Raw genomic sequence first — 12,696 nt, 5'->3', positions numbered from 1 at the left:
CCGAGGAACCTGAAAAGCCAAACCGGTCACAACTCACCCAGTCCACCAGCAAGCAGCCAACCACCGGAGCTGTGGAAGCTCTGCGCCCCTCCTCGCTCGCCTCCCCCGCTTCATAAAGTACGATCCAGACTCCTTCCTCTGCACATTCGATTATCCAGTCATGCCCACTAATCATCTCCCTGTCTTCCAGTAAGGGTCTGGTCCGGATTTGATGCCATTTCCCCACCAGAAAAATTATTCTAAAACTTTTATGTAAATACAACTCTTAACATCATCTTCCACAGAGAAACACTAAAACTTAAGGAAAAACAAACTAACACATAATACTTTTAATAATTGCAATTTAATTAGTAGAATACCATTTAGTTAAAATTAACATGACTTGAACCAGTCTAATTTGTAGTTTTATATTAACTACTTGTAGTCTCTAACGTAGGCTAAACGGTAATATCGTTAGTTAAATATAATCAAAATTAGCATAATAATTAGAAAATGTCTAGAATGAATGTGTTTCTATTGAAAATGTTCAGGTACACTCTATAAGTGTTTTAATTCTTCAAATTGATGCTTTGATCCAAGAGGATGGAGAAGTTCTGAATGACTTGATGGTGCCAGGCTCTCTCTGTCACTGTTAAAGTTACTGCAGGGACCTGTCTTTGGATATTGCTTGGCGAGGTAATAAAATCAAGAATACCTTTGGGTGAACTCTGGTTTAAAACAAGAATCTTTTGTTCAATTTGAGAACTTGAGAAAGTCCAGGTTTCAAACTCACATGAGAAAAGCTTGCTCTAAAATTACCTTTGGTCTCCCTTGTCCAGAGAGAGAAGCGTTGTAGTTCTGAAATTAAACCGATCTTGGAAGGTAATAAAATGTCCCAACTTAGTAATTTGAAACTGGTTTCAGCTATACAAGGAGAGGACACGCCTTTTTACATAATTGCATAAATAAAAAAAAACAAAACAAGGAAACACCCTTTTGGATAAAACTAGGCACCACAGAGGAACGAATCAGATTGCTTTTGCAAAATGCATGAGCACTCTCCAAAGACTCGTCTTTGCTTTTCTTCTATTTTGGCATTTTTCCCTTCTATTTGTCTCAGGTAAAAGAATGTATGCTTTCTGATTTTTTTTTTTTTTTTTTTTTAATTTTCATGCTTCGTTTTGTTTTTGATTAAACTCTGTGACGTCGAACACTGATTGTTGTTTTCTGTGTGGTTTCACTTTGGCCCACGTGAGATCTGGGAGATCTTAGAATCTGAGAGAAGAAAATTGAGCCAGAGATCTTTTCAAAATGTATCTTAATTCTTCTCCAATAGGTTCTTCCTACGTCCAAAGGCCCCAAGAAGTATCGGGGCCTTTCACGGCTCATGTCAAACTGTGAACCATGTTGTCAGATATGTGCAGGTATGTGATTATTCTAATGATCCTACTTCTTTGTAGAAGCACTTTCTTATTGGCTTCATTTGCCATTTGAATGTAGCTGTGCTACATATAGTTAATATTTTTTTATTATTCGTCTTCTTAGCATTTTGTCAAAGATGGAAGCCAGTGTTGAAGCCTTTCTCCTTGTTGTGGAACCAGGGCAGCCCTTCCTCCTGCGTTTGTGAAAACAAGAGCAGCACCAAAGACACTTCACCATCAGTGATCACAAGACCACTCCTGACCATCCATGGTAGCTTTTGATTATCTTTCAAAGCACACTTCATCTTCAGTGCAAAGTACAGTATATTGCTGTCAGTGCTGTTTGATGTTGTTTTGAAATAAAAGTAGATTATGTACTGCAACTGGTGCTAGTGTTTTTGTAGATTCAATTGGCATCTAATGTCTTTTAAAATTAATTTGGGGATTATTGATGGTCAGTGGTATTTTATGAAAAAAACAAAAAAAAAAACATCTTTTTGGCTCTTGTGGCCTTTATTTGATAGTGAATTGACAGAAAAGTGGGTAATGAGAGAAGGGGGAAGACATGCAGCAAAAGCCAAGAAGTGAACCTGCAACAACCACATTGAGAACTAAGGCCTTCACATGTGGGTTGTGCTTAACCTCTGCGCCACCAGAGCTCACCCTACAAGTAGTATTTTAAAACTCAGATTTCTGTGTTCTATATTTAACACTATTCTGTGTTAAATTAACACATTCATAGTGTTAATTTTTTACACTATACAGTAGTGTTGGGTAAATCAACACTGTGTGTTAAATTTCAACTACTGAGAATGTTTCAATTCTATCACAAATAACACTTTCAGAAATGTCATTTTAACACAATCAAGAGTGGACCAATATAGACATTTTCAAAGTGTTGAATTCCATTCTCTAGGAGTTGAATTAACACTTCCAAATTTGCTGTGTACCTTCCAATGTATAATTACAAACTTGATAATTACATAATTAGCTGCTACAGAGACAAAATTACTTACTAGAAACACTGTGATTAAACAAGCCTTCCTACTGTGACCTATTTTTAATTATTATAAAGAAAAGGTGCTGAGAGAAGTGTATCCAAACAGTACAATAAAAAAAAGATATTTTGAGCAAAAACTGAGTATACTGTTAACATTTTTAAAGTGTTTTTAATAACTTATGACCAATTTACATGGTTTCTAACAGTAGCAGCAGATTGTGCGGTTTCTATGTGAGGAATGGTAAATGGCTTGTATTTGTAGTCATTTACCATTACAGAGGACCCCAAACTACTTCACACTACAGTCAGTCAATCAGCCATTCACACACACACACATGCACACGCACACACAAACACACACACATATATCCATGGCTGCCTTGGGTGCCACCAGGTCCTCTGACCACCACCAGCAACCTACTGATTGTGGGCGAACTCCCACAACCGTCAGCACCATTGTCTCTATTTAACCTGTCAACTGTTTTTGGTGACTTAATATGTGAAAAACTTATTCATCTGTGATTTTAGTTCCATTTATTTAATGGAAAGACGGCAATTACGTTTTTTTGACATTGGTAGAATATAGACAAAGAAATGCAGCTTATAAGCCCCATCTAGATGAGCTACTTCTGCAAACAAACTGCCTGACTTGAACAAGTAGAAGCCATGAATATATTAGCAAATATTCCGTTCAATAATTTCTAGGTTTTTCATTTTCTCTATTTTAATACTAAATTAGATGAAGAGGAAGATAATGCTGAGCTGCAGAAAACTGCCTCAGCTATTGGCGGAGTGTCCACCAAGGCTTCTGTAACAGGATCAATAATCAACCCCATATAAAATGATACATCTATTTATATGTTTGAAATATATGCTTATTTGTAATTGGTAAGACTGAGTATTTAAGACATAATTAGCTGCTACATAATTAAAATATGACTTGGAGATGCCAAGGACACATTTGGACTGGTTTCAGTCTAACATCCAGAAAAAAAACTGACATCAGTATCGGGTTTGGTACAGATTCTGAATCAGATCAGGTCCATATCGATCATCTTGTTATCTGTAAAACCTAAACAGAAAAGTTAATCATTTTTCAGTACCAGATGTAAGTTCAGGTTTACTTTAGCCAAAAGCTGATGGGACACCTGCTGGCCTCTTGATAAATACCTTGTCACACACAAAAAAATAAATAGTTTCCAGTATATTTATGCTTAATCACATAGCAAGGCAAAAATCTAGTCAATGACTGCTGATCCAGTGGTTAGCTGATGATTTTGCCCGAGGAGGAACTCTGTCCTGATTGTGAAGCATATTTACAGTCCATGTTTGGAGAATGTCCTCTCCAAACATGGAGAGGACATTCTGGATCAGTTCCCCAGCTGATCCATGCATACACACAAAATTCAACATGACATGACCCTATGATTCAGATTAGAAGATATCTGCATGCGATTGCAGAAAACATTAGTGTTGGCTAGTTGAGTAATTGTGATTAGACATGATGATTTATGGAGCTGTTTTATTGCTCGATTTGGTTTGAACTTATCTCAGTCTCTCATGTGAACACAAACTGTAATTTGTCCTTGAATAACAGAAAGACTAACAAGTTACTGGATATCGTGTCTTTTCAGACAAAGTTCTGGGGATGCAGAGCAGAACCATAACTAGAAGACCTGAGAGGTCTGGAAGGTTGATCCAACAACATCAGATCTTTAAGCTGTTCAGTGATTTCTAAAGTACAAGCAGTATTTTAAATATTCTCTCAGTGAAGCACTGTAGAACTAGGTGACAAGTTTATTCACTTGTGATTTAAATTTGTATCGCTTATTTAATGAAAATACTGCTATTGCAAAATTGTGTTTATTCAACATTAACAGAATGTAGACAAAGATTTGTAATGGATATGCAGCTACTGACTGCTGACAAGTAATCTAACAAATCCATTCCCATAAGTAGAAGTCTCAGTTCCTCCAACTGCCTCCCCCCATTTCAATCTGTGACATCAACTTAAACTTCCAGAGTGACTGGAAATCAGTGCAGAAGTTGTACTTATCTGCCAAGTCATTTTCATTTCAGTGATTTTGTAATCAGTTCCTTATCACAGTGGCCTCCAGCTCATGTCTAATAGATTTCCCTGCAGCTAATAAGCACCTTTTGTCTCCATACGTCATTAGCCTCTTTAATGAAAACGTGACTCCTATCTGTGGCCCCGGCTCCAGCTCGGCTCATCCGAAGCTGCAGACATCACAACAGCAGAGCGGTGGGAAATATCACTTCTCGTTTTTAATCAATTCAATGCTGGGAATATAGAGAGCTCCAGCTGCTTTTGCTGAAAATAAGCAAAGTAGATGCAACTGTTGGTTAGTTTGCAATATTTTTGCAGAGTTTCAAACAAATGACCAAATTTAACAATGGAAAGTGAAATTTAATTTGATTAAATGTATTGTGGCAGGTATGATTGTTGTATCTAAGGTGAAGTCCCCCATGCCTCTGTGGTGACAAAGAGGTGACCTCTATCTCTCTCCCTCTCTTTATCCTACCTGCTCAAACCGTTCACTTCTGGGTTGGGGATCCACCAGAACTGCCAGGCTCAGATCAAGGGTCCTGATGGAGGCCAAACTGGCGTAAATTCAGATCAACACAGAGGTGAGTGATAGTGATAGTTGTCTTAGATGGCTGATTGGATGATAAAACTTTTATTCTCCTCTCGATAGTTGCCGGTGGTGATGTGGAACAGCCTCTTCCCCCGGTAACGCCGGATTCTCTTCACCCCTCTCTCTTGTATGCGTTGTTAAATTTAAGAAACAGACATTCTGCATTTTTATTGATGTGTTGTTGTTGTGGCCTATTGGGTATTGCCATGGCGCCAGCTCTCTGTTTGCTGCTGCTGCTTCATCAGCACTGGAACTTGGGTCTGGTCAGCTGCCTTGGCGGACTGATCCTATACAGCTGGTGAAGCCGATATTTGTATGAATGAGTGTGTGTGTGTGAGGTAGGTGTCCTCCATCTTTTATTCCAGTCCCTTCTTTGACTCCAACTCCAGTTGCTAAGCCTGAGGTTCTTTAAGTAGATTTAAAGATACTGAGGGCTCAGCAGATTTTAAAGTTAAAAAGTATGCTATTAAAGAATAAATTACTTAGAAATTACTTAGAAAAATAAACATTCCTATTTGTCTCCTGTCCTTCCAAAACTAAAATTAGTTGACCTTCCAGTTGGTGGAAGGTCAAAGTGTTAGCTATTGGATAGCCTGATAAAAACCAAGCCCTTGTTCCACACTACATTTCATTCAGAGGGTCTGCATTCTCTGCTATTCCAAAATGATTGCTTCCTGGAGGCGTGGGCTGTATTGAAGTTTTAAATTTTACTCAATCGCTAACGTTTGTCCATGACATACGCAATGCTCCAGTTCCCGTTGACACAGCAAGGCTTGTTTCATATTTAATTTGCCACACCACACCTTGTTTTTTTGTAATTATGGTTTGTCATTCTACTGGACAGAAGAACAATACAGCCAGTTAGTTGTGTCCAGAACTTGTTTGCAGCCCCTCTGACCTTTTCACTCACTTCTTTTATTCTTTTTTGAAGAAATACATTTAATACCTGTTTAGAAGGTTGTAATTTTCAAAAGGTACTTTTAATCTGACAAACGAGGCTCATCAGTATGTATATTCCAATTTATTAAATATGAATGTCAATGATTGCAGGGGTGAGCTCAAGAAGACTGAAACTGAAAAACAGCAAAATATTTCATGTTGTAAAGGATATTATAGGTTTGATATTTTTCATATCCTCTCAAAAGAGTTTCTTTTTAAATGAATGGCTCTTTGGCACAGTATATGGAACAGGCACATGAGTATTATAACAGTTTTAATTACACACTTTTTATCATTATTGAGTCAGTAAGTCTTATATTTCATTAAACTGAGATAAGGGGTAGGATTTCCAACAGAAAAGTAGTGGTAAGTTATTTTGTTTTTGGTTATTGATGCACATGTTTTCTCTCCCCTACTGATTGTTTTTTTTTTCTTCTTATTTTTAGAAATCTGTTTGAAATAAATAATTTTAAGATATTTGTCTCATTATATATATAAAAATAAATTAATTATCAAAGTCTTTTTTTACTTAACAGAGGCCTTGCTCCTTAAAACAGGTGTGTATACTTTTGAAAACTATATTTAAATAAAACAAGGAATCTCTTGGCTTAAGTTTTTTTTCAATATTTTGTTTCTTTAGCATTTTAAACATGGGGACAACCATTACTCTTTAAACTGTTAATGCTTATTATTAATCTAATGACGCAGCTGAAAGAACATGACTCAATATAAAATATTTACTTCTGTTCATTAAAGAAGAGGAAAACACACTCAGCTCAGTCACTCTGAACCCATGGAACAGTTTTAACATTAAATGCTTTGGGGGATTATAGCCCCAAAGGTCATCTCCTGGCGTTTAGACTTATTTGGTTCTTCACTGAGGCTTTTTACCTCATTACTGGGCAATGACAAATCTGATGTGGTCATTTTGCACAGAACCTCTGACTCTGCCCCCGCTCTCCCTTTGACGAGGAAGCTGAGGTACTTGTAAAAAAAACCTACTAGGTTGTTTTTCTCCCCAGACATGTTGGCGCTCCTGGATGTTTGTCTCTGTTCTCTGTGGAGGTGAATTTTTGTTCCTAGGTTTCAGCGACACATTAAAACATAATGCTTTAGCAGTTTGGCTCAATGGCTGCATTAACAATAACCACAGAAACACACAAATTGAAATGACAAAAATAAAATGGCTTAACGGAAACACTACAACTTTGAAAAAAAGAAAAAACAAAACAAAAAACCTCAAGTCTTTCGATAAATAGTTGGTGGTTTTTCAGTCATATCAAATAGATGTACTTCACAAAACTGCAATGGAAACACATTATTCGCATCACATGGGTTATGTGATAAACAGCCCGGATGTTACTGCTGGTGGAAACAATGAAGACAACAGGAAGTGGTTGGAGGGTGACGGTTTGTTTTTGTTTCATTGGACAATGTGCAGCCGGCTCCTCTTTCAGCATCGCATACGTAATTCATAAAACATTGTCATTCAAACATATATCTCCCAGATTAAGTAGAAAAATTCAAAGAAAACAAATGACCCTTTAAACAAATAAAAATATTGTTACCTCAGGCAATAAGATTCCAGCAATCTCATTACTTTATGACAATTGTACGAAAATACTTTTTTTTTGACAATGTAACTTAAAACCAGGCTTCCTGGAGTTAAAATCCATCTGAATAAGTAACTCACCAGAACATACCTTTGATTCATTCTGTGAATAATTTTGTCAAACATTCATTTTGTTGTACGTCTGCCGCTCAAACCCAGTCCACATGTAGCCTAAAGACAGCTGAACTCGGATAGCAAGACATCGAATATTAAAGGATTTTTTATTGTAATACCATCTTGAGAGTTTGTGGTAAGAAATTTGTACTCAGGTCCCAGATAAAGAAATCCACTGCACTAAAAAAATAAATAGATAAATAATTAAATAAAAATAAATAAATAAACAAATGAACAATAAAGCAATTTAAGTGATATATATGATACATATACTGTTTACAATGAGTCACATTTTTGTTCTGACAAATACTTTGGTTAAAACTCTAAAACTAAATTATACTCATGAGAGTAAAACCCATTTGCAAAAAAACATAAATAGGTTAAGAAGCTGTAATTATTTAGTTTTGAGTATTTACTCAGTCCAAATGTGACTGAATTGCCAGCAACTACTTAGAAGGTAAAAGTTTAATGTTCTCTTAAATAAACAGTCTTGACCTTGATGTGACAAACTCACCAAGATATGGTAAGATTTTAACATCTTACCAATTTTGTTTTGTTCCGTTTTGGCGGTTCAGTGAACTCTTCTCAGGTTCCATGAAGAAAGATGAGGCTTCCTCTAGCATCCCATCCAACCCCATAAACTAGGTCACAATATCTGACCCAGTTTGGTTCAAACCACACAACTTCTGTTCTGACAACATAAACTAAGTGCCTGGCTTAAAGAAATAAGCCAGCAGGATATTTTTTTGGTTCTTGCTTCACAGTAGGCACTTTCTTTGCACAGCAGGAAAGCAAGCAGTGGTGGAGGGAGACGTTATGGTCCGATGGTAATTATATGCTGATGGCCAGGAAGCACTTTCAGCATTTAAGTGTATTTGTAACATAAGCAAAATTTTACTTTTACAAGTTTCCCTCCGATTTAGCAAAATAAAAAAACAGTGCACCCACAACTGAAGTCTACACATTATTGAACTTTGTTAAAATGAACTGAAAAAATTCAATATTTTTGTATACAATGTTTACTTCAATTAAGGAGCAGGAGTGTGAGCAGATACTGAAAATAGCTCACCTTGATTGACGACTGATTGGCTGGTCACTGTCCAGAATTGGTCATCCTACTAATATTCAGGCTAACTCCTGAAATTTAGACAGATTATAGGAACAATAGGGAAACAACAATTTGATGAGCTTCCAGTTCTTCCAGCAATACACATGTATAAACCTTAATAGAACATAAAACTAGAAGAAGCTGTTATAAAATATTGACTCTGGTATCATAACGTACAATAGCACCTGCAGCTGTACACACTGTGCATACCTTGAGATTCTCCTTTAAGTAAATAAAAAAGTTATTGAATTTTTTTATATTATCTAACCTTTTTTATTGTGATCAAAATAGAGGAGAAAAAATGTTTTTCGTGTGAAAACATTTTGTACGTAGTCCACATCTGTGTGAGTTTGTGGGGTATCCATCCTAAATCTGAATGATATTGGTCAGTTTTCTCTTGTTTATTTGGCAACTTGGCACTCCTGCCGTGAGCTAAATGTGACTATGCAGTGAAGCTAGCTAAAATGAATTACCAGAGTTTTAACCCTCCCGTAGTCTTAAGAGAGGTCGAGTGAACCTCGCCTGAGCTTTTTATCATGTGTGCTGTTCTGGGGAGGTACTCAGTTGAACAGATTTTTTTTGTGTGTGTGATGGACCGAGCAGTTAAGGAACAGCCAGGCACTGGTTTAAAGTCAAAATAGTTGTTTTTTTTTATTTAACCCAAACAAAACTTTGGTAAATAGAAAAAATGACAAAATTTGGGCCCATAAAAGAGGTCAAAGTAACAGACATCAACTCAGACTAACTCAAAAAACAGACCTACCAAACAGAGACAAAAGGGGACTTAAATACTGGCTGATCAGGCCACATACAAAACACAAAAGGGGAAAATGCACAGAAACCTAACTGAAACTAACATAACAAAATCCCATTCCCCCCCTCTGGATGATGCGTAGTGGTGTGAACCAATTTGCAGTCTCGACTGGCTTGCTCCACCCCTTCTCCACCTCTCTGCTCTCCTAAGGATTGGGGCAGCCAGCACTTAAGAAACAAAACAAAGATTAAATCAAGCAAAACACAACAATATAAACTAGAATGTGCGCACTTATTCTAGAATACAATGTGATGTGTTGCTTTCTAAACAAAACCAGTTATTCTGTAAATTAAATCCTAAACTTAAAGAAATCCAAATATAAGTGAGATGAACCTATTGCGTGTGGTGAGAGTGAATGTTGCCACATTTGTGTGGCTGTAACTGCAGCCATCACACACTCCCCCTCTTCAGATCTCTCACTGGGACAGCGAGAGAGACAGTCTGCGATGCAGTTGTCCTTGCCGGGGATATGGTGGATGGTGAATCGAAATGGCTGGATGGCAAGGTACCATCGCGTAATCCTTCATCTTCTCTATCCATTGGAGAGCTTTATGGTCGGTTTCTANGTGTGGTTTTGCAAACCGAGGAGTTAATGGGTCACCCGGTTGACCTACCATGACATCTGCTGCACTCTTCCTGAGTGTCACGCCAAGGGGAGTTTAGCAGTTAAATCCAGTAACTTTCCCAAAAGAGTAGAAATTAAACATTGTTGCTTCACCTTCTCCTCCTCTGGATGTCTCAGACTCTTCATCTGGAGATCTCCATCCTCCACCTCCCATCGATCACACAGGCTTTGTTCCCTGTCTTCATTATTTAGTATAATTTGAAGAATTATGAAGAAAAAAAAGAAAAAAAGAAAGCCTATTAGATCGCATTACGTGCATGTGGCCTGTATTTGTGTGGTTTAGGTTTGTGCTGGCGTGCGACATGATGTGAGTTGGTGATGTGGCTGTGGGTCAGGTGCAGTGGTGGTGTTGTGCGTACACTCCGATAATATCCTGCAGGCGCCCCTGATGACGTACTCCAACACTGTGCCACTATCACAGCCACTACCACCCATATTTTCCTTTCCATCCTGCTCTACTCCTGCCCTTCTATATTTTCCTTTCCATCCTCGTCTCCTCCCTCCTTTTTGCCGGTGTTCACACCGCGCACTAATCATCAGCTCAATAAATCAGTGGCTCAGCCGATAGCCATTACTTCAAATTAGAGCCGCTTACCCCACGAGGGAAAGCAGCTGATGCCTTCATAAAGGCGCCTTTCATTAGTGGCTATCGACCAGGGCCAAGGTAGTGGGGAGCCCGTGGGACAGCTAGCACAGTGGGGGAGGAGAGGGAAGAGAGGAGAGAGGAGGAGAGCAGAATGAGAGGCAGAAAGAGACAGACTGCTTCACAACAAAAACTCAAAGTTGGTTCCAGTAAATAAATCTTGGCTGTGGATAAATTTCCTCTGCCAGGATTTACTCTCCTATAACAGATGGGATCGGGTGGAAGAATTATGCATGTACCGGTTTTGAGCCAGGAGAAACGCAGCAGGATGTAGAAGATGGTGGCCTCTATCTCCCTTTCCATGTCTTTAACTCTGACTCGGCGTGTCTGAGGAGTGGATGTGGGTCACATCCACATCTTCAGTCGATCGAGTGCCTTGTGGAGAAGCAGCTCATACATGATCACTTATGTAAGAGGTGATTCTTTTTTTTTTTGTTGTTGTTGTTTTTCTTGTTGAGACATGGTGTTCACTATTTTGCCCACAGATGGCAGTGTGGGATAACTGATCAGAGCCTGACGTCTTATTGTCCAGTCACCCTCTTATCTGAGGGAGAAACCCAGGGATTCAAGGCTACACCTCACACCTCTGTTTCTGTTTTTCCCTTCCTTGGCCAGTTGGAATGATAAATCAGACATCTTACAGAGAGATGTGCATTCAAATCCCCACCTCTATCAGCAGCACCAGTTTCATCCAAAAAAGGTTTTACCTCCCCTCTCTCCGTTATACTGGGTGGTGGGATAATGAGACAAACATGATGCAAGGCGTTCCAACCGGGACTAAAGCTTGTCGCATTTAATGCTTCAGATACCTCGCGAAGCACCGTTAAATCTCCAACTGAGCAGGAATCTCGCTACAAAATCATCTGGCTGATGTTCAAAGCCACTGCTCACGTCTCGTTTTCTCCAAACAGCTAGAGGCTGTCAGACCATCATTACTCCTTAACTCCAAGTGCCCTAAATGACTGTTACTAGCATTTACGCTACCCTCCACCTTTTAAAGCACATGTCCTTGTCACAGCCACTTCTTTGATCCTCTGAGCCTTTATTGTTCCTGAAAAGCACATTAAGGACTAGTAAACTCTCCAAATCACTAAATGACATGCTGCATGTCACTTTTTTTCTGTTGCTTTATACCTGAAGAGTTTAAACAAGATAAACTGTTATCAGGGTGGCTGTTGAGTTTGATTCTGAAAGGTATATAAAAGTCCTACAAAGCTAAACCATTCAAATGCAGCTCTATGATGTAATTTAATTTTAAAAAAAATCCAAACATCCAAAAAAAATCATGTGTGAGAAACCTGTTCACGTGATAAGGCATTAAAAATCATTGCAGTAACAGATGTAAACAGATACATGATATCTGAGACATCAGACACATTTTATTCCAGCTTTTTGGAGAGGCTGTATGTGTGGCGTTTTGGGGAAAATTCTGTGATTTTGCAGAAGAGCTTATAGATTCAACATGTTTGACTGACAACTTTTGATGAACTGCACGATGCTGTGAGTCTTAAACTAGGCTAATCCTTACAAAGAAGCACTATGCTGCTGTCTACAAAAGTTTCCACTGAAGTTCTGTAAAACATGCAAATTTTGATAGAACTGAAAAACCACCTAATCCTAGAGCAAACACTTTTTGTTGAAAAACATGAGTTTTTTCAAAAGTTGCCATCTTTCTGTTAAGCTAATTTATTTGAGTACTTTCAACTTGCCAATTTTATAGTCAATGGAAATGCAACTGTAGTCTGAAGTCAGAGGCTTCTTAACAAAAAACATCCCTGCCCACA

The 12,696-nt window shown here is 38.2% G+C and overlaps 2 long non-coding RNA genes across 2 annotated transcripts; one reads left to right on the top strand and one right to left on the bottom strand.

Moving 5' to 3' along the window:
• The first annotated feature begins 17 nt into the window (after positions 1-17).
• On the top strand, positions 18-1,863 carry LOC107833401 (uncharacterized). The gene is made up of 3 exons (XR_001659148.1): positions 18-117; positions 1,316-1,403; positions 1,525-1,863. It is a non-coding gene; the product is annotated as an uncharacterized LOC107833401 (long non-coding RNA).
• An 8,347-nt stretch (positions 1,864-10,210) lies between these two features.
• On the bottom strand, positions 10,211-12,122 carry LOC107833399 (uncharacterized). The gene is made up of 2 exons (XR_001659146.1): positions 11,152-12,122; positions 10,211-10,956 (listed from the first exon to the last, which is right to left on the bottom strand). It is a non-coding gene; the product is annotated as an uncharacterized LOC107833399 (long non-coding RNA).
• Positions 12,123-12,696: the final 574 nt, after the last annotated feature.

This window comes from Poecilia formosa, unplaced genomic scaffold (genome assembly GCF_000485575.1).
Source record: "Poecilia formosa unplaced genomic scaffold, Poecilia_formosa-5.1.2 Scaffold378, whole genome shotgun sequence".
NCBI classification, from domain to species: domain Eukaryota; kingdom Metazoa; phylum Chordata; class Actinopteri; order Cyprinodontiformes; family Poeciliidae; genus Poecilia; species Poecilia formosa.
The sequence above is the reverse complement of the archived record's forward strand: the minus strand, read 5'-3'. Positions and strand labels throughout refer to the sequence as shown.